Source organism: Saccostrea cucullata, unplaced genomic scaffold, assembly GCF_032062105.1.
Source record: "Saccostrea cucullata isolate Sc308-1 unplaced genomic scaffold, CSIRO_AGI_Scuc_v1 ctg14697, whole genome shotgun sequence".
Taxonomy (NCBI): Eukaryota; Metazoa; Mollusca; class Bivalvia; order Ostreida; family Ostreidae; genus Saccostrea; species Saccostrea cuccullata.
Window position 1 is genome coordinate 1 of NW_026919049.1, and position 11,491 is coordinate 11,491.

The 11,491-nt window shown below is 34.0% G+C and overlaps 1 pseudogene; it reads right to left on the reverse strand.

The window, feature by feature from the left end:
• Positions 1-8,236: 8,236 nt before the first annotated feature.
• On the reverse strand, positions 8,237-10,921 carry LOC134278439 (la-related protein 6-like; annotated as a pseudogene).
• Positions 10,922-11,491: the final 570 nt, after the last annotated feature.

Sequence of the window (11,491 nt, forward strand, 5' to 3'; positions counted from 1 at the left end):
TTGTTCCCCAACTTCGTTTGGGGAACTAATAAGAAACAGAGTAAAAACAATATGTTCCCCAACTTCGTTTGGGGAACATAATAAAAACAGAGTAAAACAACATGTTCCCCAACTTCGTTTGGGGAACATAATAAGAAACAGAGTAAAAACAAAGAAATGTCCCCAACTTCGTTTGGGAACATAATTATCACAGGAATTAGAAATTTTGCATAAGTGTTTTATTAGTTCTTTATAAAATGTTGATGGATTTTCATGAAATTATCTCCGTCCTTCATGGAGTAAATGCAATTGTCTCAATAATTTCCGAACAACTCTCGTACTAGGGATTTTATATTTCATAGGTGTATTCCTTGCCACAAGACCTTCCTTTGGATGTCAACAATTTTTACTTTGACCTTGGAGTTTGATATAAAATTTTCAATGTTACACTCAACTACATACAAAACATGTATTTAATATTATAATATTCAGATATTATTGCAAGGAAACCAGATGGTATTCACAAATTTTATTGACTTTTTTTTATCTCTTTAAGCTCACCTGAGCTGAAAGCTCAAGTGAGATTTTCTGATCACAATTTGCCTGTAGTCCGTCTGTGTGTCTGTAAACTTTTCACATTTTCGACTTTTTTTTTAGAACCACTGCGTCAGTTTCAACCAAACTTGCCAAAAAGCATCATTGGGTATAGGGGATTCCAATTTGCTCAAATGAAGGACCATACCTTCTTTCAAGGAGTGCTACTAATTAAGAAATAGTGAAAATCTGGTGACATGTTTTAAAAACCTCTTCAATGGAAGAAACACTGGTTCGAGCAAGATGAAACAATGTAGAAGCATCCTCAGATAGTGAAGCTGTAGATTCAAGTGTGTTCAAATCATGACCCCCGGGTGGTATAGGGCGGGGCCACAATGGACCATCAAAGTTTTACATAGGAATACCGAGGTATATCCGAAAAATCTATAAAAATCTTCTTCTCAAGAACAACAAAGCATGATCGGTCATATTTGTATGGACGCATCATCAGGTGGTGTAGATTTTTTTTACCCAATGCTGTATATACATTCTAACATATTATGTGTTTATCTTTTACAAGTGTTAAATAGCAGTAAGTTTTCTCGAGTTCCTAAAAAATGTTTTTTTAAAATAAAATAATAAAATTATGGTGTAGACGTGTAGTGCAGATGAATGAAGATTGTCAAAACCTGCTACGCATATCAGAGCTATGGAATGTAAACAGATAAGTTAATTATAAATGCATATTCATTTAGGGCATTTTTTCTTCTTATTAATGACTGTCATAATTTAATTTCATTCGTTGTTTATGGGACGCAATGATGATTATCGTTTGTGAACATCCTCGTTTAATTGGTGATTTAGAACTTCCACCACACGGAAAATAACGTAATTTCTTTAGTTTCCATTTGTTTGTTTCCTTGTCAAAAATCCTAGATATTAACGGTTGTATTTATGAATTAAGTCAGTTGGGGGCGTTTACATTCAAATAAACTACAAGGGTTATATACCGATTTTTCTTTACCATAATAAAAGGAGTTTACTCCTATGGCATAGTAAAAGACGACTGTAAAACGCGTCTAATTAATATACATTGTGCGCTTCTAGTACAAGACTTAATTCGGGAACGCCCGCACAAATATATGCACATATACTTTAAATTCATATTAAAGTACAGAAATTTGATTTCATTTTTGTTCGGATGTGTCATTTGATAGACAAAACAATTATTTAAGTGATGATGTAAAAAAAAAGATTATAATTAACCTAACATATATTTGGAAGCTACTACATAGAGAGGTTTTTTTTGGGATAGCGGGTGGGTGGGGGAAGAGTCACTAACTATACATACCCTGGATTGACCCTTCAGAAATATTAATTTGCAGTTCATGAAAATGAAAAACTAAGTGCGGTAAATATATAGAATGGCTTCCTGATATTCTAAGAGAGGTTGAGTTGACTGACCACGCGCATGGAACCAAAGGACACGTTCACGAGCCATATACAGGTAAACTTCGTTATCTCGACATCGGCGGGACAATCGGGAAATGTCGAGATATCCGAGGTGTCGAGATATCAGAGTTAAGACTCGACGTCCTTAATTTAAGTACTGAATAGTAAAATATGTACGTGTAACTACATACATTTCTTCAACAGACTGTAGCTCGTTTGTTTCAGCTATCTCTCTATATTTCTTAGATAATCTGTGGAATTATTCACAAATGTAATTTAATAAAATGCTTCCCTTTTTATAAAAATCTTCTAATTTTACTTGTAAAAGTTTTCATCCAGCATTCCGCGAGTCCGCGTGCAACTTGCTTTGTCAGAACAGGATACGAAATGCGCTCTATAAACTCCGAATCGAAACGGTATAAAGTCGACTTCTGTGATACGGGAAAAAAATCAATTCGTATTTTTTAAAGTTATTTCTATTCACTTCTTTTTTATTTCATCATCAATCGTCATTATTTTTTATTTCATTTTGAAATTAAAATTTAAAAGGATTTGCGTATCGAAACAAGCTCAATGATGCAACACATGCATGGATATCACGGCTGATAGTCGTGCGCATGCCATAGATTTGGATTGTTTCCTGTTGAATGCATTTTTACTACAATTTCTAATTTTAAATGAATAAAATGTGCATATTATTCATTGTAATTCCTCTACCTTTCTTTTTTTTCCACAAAATGTTAAGTTATGTGAGATGTCGACATAAAAAAAACCGGTTGTATATTTACGCAGAATGGAGCAGATCTATCAATGATATTACGTACCCAAGCTGAACAGGTTAACCAGCTAATATTAAACAATTAACGTCTAAGAGAAACTGAGGGTGCTTGAGATTCCTTTACAAACACATTATTACAGAAGTCAAAACATGGGTGTGAAAGGTGTGAATTTCTGACGACGTCGAGATACACGGAGTCGTCCGTGCGTGACGAGCGACCAGCTGACAAACAATTAGGCTAAGTAGAGCAGAAAATTGCCCCGATGTCGACATATACCAGGTAAATTTTGCTCTTGGGACTGTGAATATATGTCGAGATAAGCGGGGTAGTCGACATTACCGAGGTCGACATATCAGAGTTTTTGTGAATCATTTATATAGTAAATAATACCGGGACCGTGGGCGGACGTCGACATATCCCAGGTTGTCGACATATCCGATGTCGAGATACCGAAGTTTACCTGTATTGATCACATTTAAGTCAGCGAATTCAAGGCCAAGATTCCAACGCATGTGGGGATTATCACCAATGTCGCCATTGAGAGAAAGAGAAAAATAAAGAGATCGTACGATTGTGGAAGAACGGCGGGGCTTAATAATTTTTTGTTGTTGTTTAATAACTGTCAGATCATATTAGGAAATGGTTCTTACCGAATTACGTATACAAAAGTAACCTTGTTTCCGCCCGAACTTGTTTATATGACAGAGAAAAAGACAAGTTCTTGTAGATGGAATTGAATTAACACTTTACACGCCTGCCCTACGAACGACAACGGACGGATTTTCGTCAAATTTGTTTACAATTATTTGAAACAAAACCAAAAAATAAACATGTACTACAGAACCACAAAGACATCATAAAGTCGATGAATTGCTCCAACCACAAGAAAATAAATTAAGTCAATGGAGTCATCTCACTCCGTTTATTGGCCCCAGGTGTGTAAAACAAAATAGGCGTTTTTGACAATAAGCAAAAAAAGAACATCTATTACATACACAAGGTCATTGTCATAATGTTGTCTTTAAAAGCAACATGATGAATTATTCATTGCATTCTTCCTGTACTGAATTTGGTGAATGGCCTTGGAAAATAAAATCAAAGTTTTCTCGTCAATTTTTTCTTAGAATACCATTTTGGTCATAATCTCATTCAGAATCTTCCGCGTTTTGCAGACTCTTTGCGCAAAAACAGGATTCCTCGACTAAATAAAGGTTACATCATGAGCATCGTGGTTTATCTTACATACGCCCCTCCCCCCCTTTTTTATGAAGAAAAACCCCAAATAAGCCTCTTACGGACACGTGCACTTTCCTCTCGTCACTGTTCAACATGTTGAGAAATATATTTTTAAAACCCATCTGATTACATCTGTTAAGAGGATCACGACTTTCCGCGATAGACCTCGATCGATATGCATTGTGTCATAAGATAAATCAATGATTATCAAAAGTTCGATAGCAAGTACATACTTTTCTACGTAATATAGATCGCCCAGGTAAACAAGATAACCTTCAGAAACTATAGGTAAACAAGGGCAACTTCATTAGCATAATTAATAAGACGTGGACCTTGACTGGACTGAAACGGTCAGAGACGGGTTATGAAGTCTTATAAACACAAACTGAATTTCATCAGTGCATATACGTCAGAGACTAGGATATTTTTTTTTGTAGGAAATATGTACGCAGAGTATTATATAATATCCTTAACATTAAGAAAGTCTCTGAATAGACTGTAACTCATCATTAACTATTATGAAATCAAAAGATGTCTATGAGGAGACCGTAGCTTATCTAATTTGCTTTCACGTCTATATTCGTTCAAGACAAATATAAGTAACCCCAAAGTAACTTTTTTTATTTTATGTTTTAAATTTAATTATCCTGATACTAATTAAAAGAAACAAACGGAAATAAAATACAAAATTTTCTTTATGAGATATCATTGCAATTTATTTCAAAAGAAGAAATGAACCACAACAAAATATCAGATTAAAAAAAAAAATTTAAACTTTTTAACATTGCAATTTATTTTTAAAAGACAAGTTGACATGATATTAAGAGGTCAGATAAATACATCTGAAATATTGTATTGGAACACAATCGAGTTAAAACAAGAGCCTCAACAGCACCTTAGTAGACATTTACTGCCCTTGTACAAATGAAATTCCTATATATATATATCGATAGGTGGGAATATTGCATGTAAATGCACAACAAAGAAAACATTCAAATCCAAATGTACATAAATCTTACTTTATGTAGTTGGAATATCCCATCAGCAGAATCAACTTTTGCAATGAATGAAGATAAATACTTATATTTGGTTTTCTCATCATCAACTTCTAGTATTATTTAAAAAATAAAAAAAAATAATAATAATATCAAAATACAAAAGATATTTCATTAAATTTTGTGTGATAAGAAAATAAAAGATACTACAAAAAACAAAGGATATAACAACTAAGTGGTTTCAGTTTGCCCTCCCATCCCTATCTTATTACAGTAAAATCCAGTTAATCATAGATTGTTTAAGGTTCACTGATGCTCTGAAAAGAGGGATAACTCTAACTGGGTTAAATGATTATCTTTCCCCTTTAAAATAACCAGTTAAAGATCTACATATGTATTTTGTAAATTTACCCCACAAAGCTGAAGCTACGTTGAAACTGTTTGTAATATAATTAACAAGTACAAAAGTTTGGGAAAATCATAAGCATCAAGCAAAAATTCATAAAAGTGATCGAAGTATGTTGAACCTTAAACTTAGCAGAAGACAAAATATGAGGAAGAGACAAACAGACAAACAAACAAGCAAGTCAATTATTAAGAATGCCTGCTGTAGATAAATTCAGGTATTATACCATTTCTCTGTCTTTTTAAACTACATAATGCATGAATCTTTTAACAAATTACATAACAATATCAACACCATACACTAATATACACACCAATCAAACTGGAATGTTTCCAAAAACAATAAATAAAGATATGTTTGCATACATTCTCACCATAATCTTAACACATATCATATAATAAAATACACCAACTGTGCTCTCAAAATAAGTTTCCTTTTTAAAATGATGAAAGAGATTTTTATCAAAAATAATATTAAATTTTTCAATTATGAATAAAAAAAAAACAAATTAAGTGGAGTTAGAAAAAGAAATATGTAAATGCATATAGGTTATTAAGGTAAAAAGTATTTAATGTGATATAAAATATCATCTTTTCTTTCACATGAAATTATCTGTCTTTAATATCTTGTTAAATCATGTTTAATTAAAAAAAATAAAAAAATGACCATCTAAACCATTCCAACAATAATGAATAGAGTGTATGAAAAAACTCATCAACAATCAATTTCTTTCCAAAAAAAGTATAGCAATGGCAAAATTAATACAAAGTACTTTCACTCCAAAAACATATTCAATACAAAAGCAGTTTTTTTTCACAATCAAAGTAATGAAAAGTCAACATCTTTAACAATCTTTAAAAAAAAACTCCCTGCAGAAAAAATTAAAAATACTTTAAGGGTACTCCACACCATGTGACTTGTGACGTATATAGAGAAAAAATACTTTTACTTCCGGTTTTCTAGATTTCACAGCAGCGAATTAACTAGAGACCGCTTCGAAGACCGTCTTCGAAGAGAAAGTAGGACACTCATAAACACATGGCATGGTAAGGAGTGACCGGTAGAAAAAGATGTCCGTTTTTTCTATAAGAAACAGACATATGACTGAGTTTTCCTTACATAATAATTCGGAAACATTAATTGAAAGCCGGTATGTCGGGAACTTTTAGGTTATTTATACTTCAGGCTAATCAACCCACTGACATGATTATCATCAACAAAGTCAAATTTGATATTTTTTGCACACTAATTTGTGCGTTTCAATAATACATCATCTCATTGTGTTTATAAATATTAATAAAATAATGTGTGTCTCTTGTTTTCCTCTTTTATATGTATTTCTTAGTTCAGTAGCTAGTAACGATTGCGGAGACTTCCCAAAGTTTTTGAGTCCCGGGCAACAGGAAGGATAACTCCAAAAAGGAACTTTGTTACCAATGATTTTTAAAATATTTTTTCTACATTAGTGCATTTAATTTTAATTCAATTTTTTGGTGTAATCTATATCATTGCTGTTCCTTCTATACAAAAAAAATCTTCCTTTATTTTTCTCTATATGTATTTGAGAGAAAATTAGTTTTATTTATTTCATATGAATTAAATTAATTTCTCTAAAAATATGTTGATCGCTAAAATTAAATTTTTATGGTTATTCTGTGAGCATGAAAATATACAATAGGGTAAGACAAAATTTTTGGGCCTACGAATGTAAACCTTTTGGAAAAAAATTTTTGAAACTTGTGAAATTATTATTTTAAAAATTCCATATAAATTACATTTTTATCCCTGGTCAGTTTTTAAAGGTTGATATGCTTGTTAAAAGTATTGCTCAATAATATGAGAACATAAGCTGTATGTGTGTGGAGGAACCTTAAGGTGCCATATTTGGGACTTCAAAACTTTTTAGTATAAATAACTAAGCAGAGTATATTATTTTCTTTGATTTGTGTATATTTTGTGTAAATGTAATATTTAGACTTTAAAGAAAGAACTTTTGAATCAGTATTACCTAATCAAAAAAAGGGTTGCAAAATACCAGTACATGCATATAAATGATTGGGCAATTAAAAATATCTGCAAAAATCTACCAAATGCAGAAAATGAAAATTTTAAGCATATGAAATCAGTTCTGAAGGCTCTAAGCAATAATAGTTTATTATTTAAGTAACTGTGCACTTCCCTTTCATAATTATCCTGTACAGTAGTAATGGCTCAAGTACACACTTTTGCATTAAAATATCATTTAAGCTGTTCTGTCATCTCATTTTCGTATTACATGCACATATATATCAGATTAAGTATTGCACAGTACAGTAGATTTTTGCTTAAACCAGGACAAAAGTAAAAAGGACACTTGATTTAAATGTTTCATGTGAGAAAAAAAATCTTAAATTTCAATATCTATTTCTGCTGTAGAATGAGATTTTCCCCATGCAATGCAACACCTAACCACTCGCTGTCTTGACATCAATATGCTGGCCATGAGTTTCTTAAAGAGATCAATAATTGTTGCAATGAATTTCTCTACCTTCTATACAGATAACACCATAAGAAAATAATATACAAGCCATGTTAGCTGGCAAGAAAAAGCTTGACAAAATATGAAGGTAGAACTGTTCTCTGATGTGTTCAAAGTCAATGTTTTTAAACAGATAGCTCCAGATCTATATAGAAGCTCTGCAGATAAATACTATTTCTTCATGAGCATTAACAAGTGATACAGTCATGTCATAACACACTCAAATACAAATACATACAAAATTATTGTTACATGTGTACTACACAATATACAATCTTGACTCTAGTTGTTGCAAATATAAAATTTTTAGTCCCCCTCCTCTTCAATCCCCATTAACTCTACCAAGGAATGGTGATATTCATAATAATTGATTTTATACATATTCATAATAATTGATTTTATACTTGTAATGAACCAATGAACTTGAATTGAATGAGCTTCAGAACTGTATCTTCTCATTTTAACATTTGAAGAAAAAAAATATGCTATACTGTAGCAAAATTACAGCAAATTTTTTACATAACATCTATGTTTTCCAAAATGTCAACATTCTGGTAAAAATGCAAGACAGAATCTAATTTATTTTTTACATCAGAGGTCAGTGAAAAACAAAACCTCTGTTAATTTAAGCACTTGGGATCTGAGACATTTTTAGAAAAAATCATTATTCAATATACTTGACAACCATTTCCTATAACATAATCAATGCTTTAAAAAAAAACATTAGTGCAACTTTACTCTCACCTAGCTGAGACAATAAAACGTTGAATAATCGTCTCATTATTAATGAACACAACCATCATAAATATCAAATTGCTAAGTTGTCTCATTTGCATTTTTAAACAAAAGCCATTTTGATGATTTAAATTACACTACCCATTGCTAAGAGTAAACACAACAGTTATCAAATTGTGGTTTTAGCAAGTATTCAAGCAACACAATTTTTGCACCATTTCTGACTTTTGAATGATGTATGCATGCGGGCACCTTTTACTATATGTATGAATTTGCTGTCATTACTACAAGATTAAATTTCCAAGTCATTGACATTCTGTGCAAGGTACAAAAAGGAGTGAACAGCATAAAAAGACTTGTTTAACATTATACATGTACCATATAGATTTTATCACAGAGACCTCCACCGTTGTTTTTTGTGAGTGAAGTCAAGTTCAGCTTTATAGAGTCATGGTGAGTGCACAGAACAAAAAAGCAATATCTGTGACAGCAAAGCTGCTGCACTAAAAGCAGTTTAAGAAAATGTGCTGCTCCTTGGTTTTCCTCGTCCCAAGTGGAAGCCAGTGGTGCCGTCAGGTCCTCTGGGCTGTCGAATGACCCCTTCCATTCCATACATCTTGTGTTTTTCGGGGTCTTTCCATTGACCTGATTGGCTGACACTTGGCCTTTATCCTGACCAGCCAGCATCATCCTTCTCTGTACCCACGGGCTTGACGGTTTACCATCTGCAGAATGTTCATATTTCTTTCTTCCCAAGTCTGGGCTACACTGAGGGCTCAACTTTGGACTAGTACTTGGACTTTTCTTGTCATCGGCCAAAGGTGAAATCCCATGAAAATTTCTTCTTCTTGACCTTGGACTGGTTTTAGGACTAGATTTTGGACTTGACCTTGGGGAGGAATTTGGACTTAGACGATTTGGAGTCATACTGATTTGGACTGAGAGTTCTTTTGAGCATAGTATGCTCTTGATTTGGACTCATGGTTCTTTTCAGTTTTTGGTGTTCATCTGACTTCCACTCAAAGATTTCTTGAGTGATGGATGTTCCTTATTATTAGGGCTCATTGTTCTTCTAAGAACAGGATGTTCCATATGATTTGGACTCAGAGTTTTTTTAAGCACTGGATGTTCCATGTGATTTGGACTCAGTGTTTTCTTGAGCATTTGATGTGTTCTGTAATTGCCTTTTTGAGGTACGCCAAACTCTGCCTCTGAACCACTACTGTAGTAGCAAGAAGAATCATTGTCAGCGAGTTCATCAACTCTGTTTTTCTTTCTTCTTTCTCTCCTCTCTTTTTCTTATCCTTCCCTTCACCATCATCCTCTTTTCCTGAATCATCGCCATTGTCCTTCTTTTTATTCTCTTTCTTCTTCTGAGCAGCAAGTAAAACAACACGCATGCCCTGACGCCAATCTTCAGTATCGTTCATTGTTTCACAAGCTTTTTGTGCTGCTTCATGCTTCTCAAACTCTACAACAGCACAGGTTGTCGTTCCAATCTCTGGATGCTTGATGGAATGTTTTTTCACATCTTGTGGCACGGACTTCCCTGGTCTTAAAATCCTAATAAGCGAAACTTCACCACACTTGGAAAACATTTCTGCCACATTCTCGATAGATGGGTTTTCCATGGGTAAATTAACGACCACTACAGAACGTGATGGGGTGGTTTATCCCATTCTGGTAGAGGGTCCCTTCTACGTACTTTCCTCCCCTCTTCATTCACTTCTAGTTTTTCAGAGTGTCTCAGGCTATAAGCAACAACCCGATAATCTTTAGTTAAGGATTTCACTTTCTTAAAAAGAGGTTATGAGTTTAATACTCACAAACCCTTGTTTGTTTCGACGCACATGCTTCAGCAGAAATGCATCCTTCAAAATATTGGGATCAGAAAAGTAGAACTCCACCTGTTTGATAATTCTGTCGCGGAGTTCGTCGTCCGGTGCCACAAATTCCGGCTCGTCCGCAGTCCGGTTTTCGTCGTGACTTCCTTCATGACTCCCTGCTTCTTCCTCGCTGGTGTACGCAGAACTATTGCCATCGTCCTCCACCCGCAGTCGCTCCACCTGCAGATGGACTGGGGTGAGGCTCCTTTCTGTCACACCGTTGTCCCCAACAGATTGTTCCCCGTCAGCTCTTCACGGATCTCGGGGACTTCGATTTTCTGCTCCAGAGAACTCATTTTAGTATCCTAGACAGAAAACACTCACCACAAACACAGAAGAATTAAATCTCGTTTCGTAAAAGGCAGCAAAAATGCGGAAAATACCACAAGACTCTCTGCCTGTTTACTCTGTAAATGTGGCTGTGTTTTGCGTTCCCGATGTGTGACGTCAGTTCCGATTCTGACCAATCCTCCTATAATCAAAGTACTGAAAGTACTTCAAGTGTGACTTACAATCAACCGTGAAAGATGATTACACATATCAATATTCCGTACATAATCAGCAAACACGGAAGTACTGAGTATTAGTATTTGGTTAGATTATCGGAAATGCACTGTCGTTATTTTTATTTCTTGTCACTTAAAGTGAAACACTTTTTAATTACATCGTTTTTTGAGTTTTTAATTAGGCCTAGGCTTAACTTTCAAATCGCCCCTTAATTTTCTGAAGAAAAAAATATTCACAGGCACCTATTATAGTTTTGTATACAGTATAGGGAGCCAGTATAAAGATTCAACTTACTCGAAATAAAGGACATATGTCCATACTAGAAACAGGTGCGGATCCAGAAATTTTTTTTCAAAGGGGGGGGGGGGGGTCTACCCCAGTCAAAAAATCACAACCCAGAAATTTCTTGACAAGCCAAAAAAAAAGTAAACTAAAACCTATTTCGTGGTGGAAGGGAATTACTT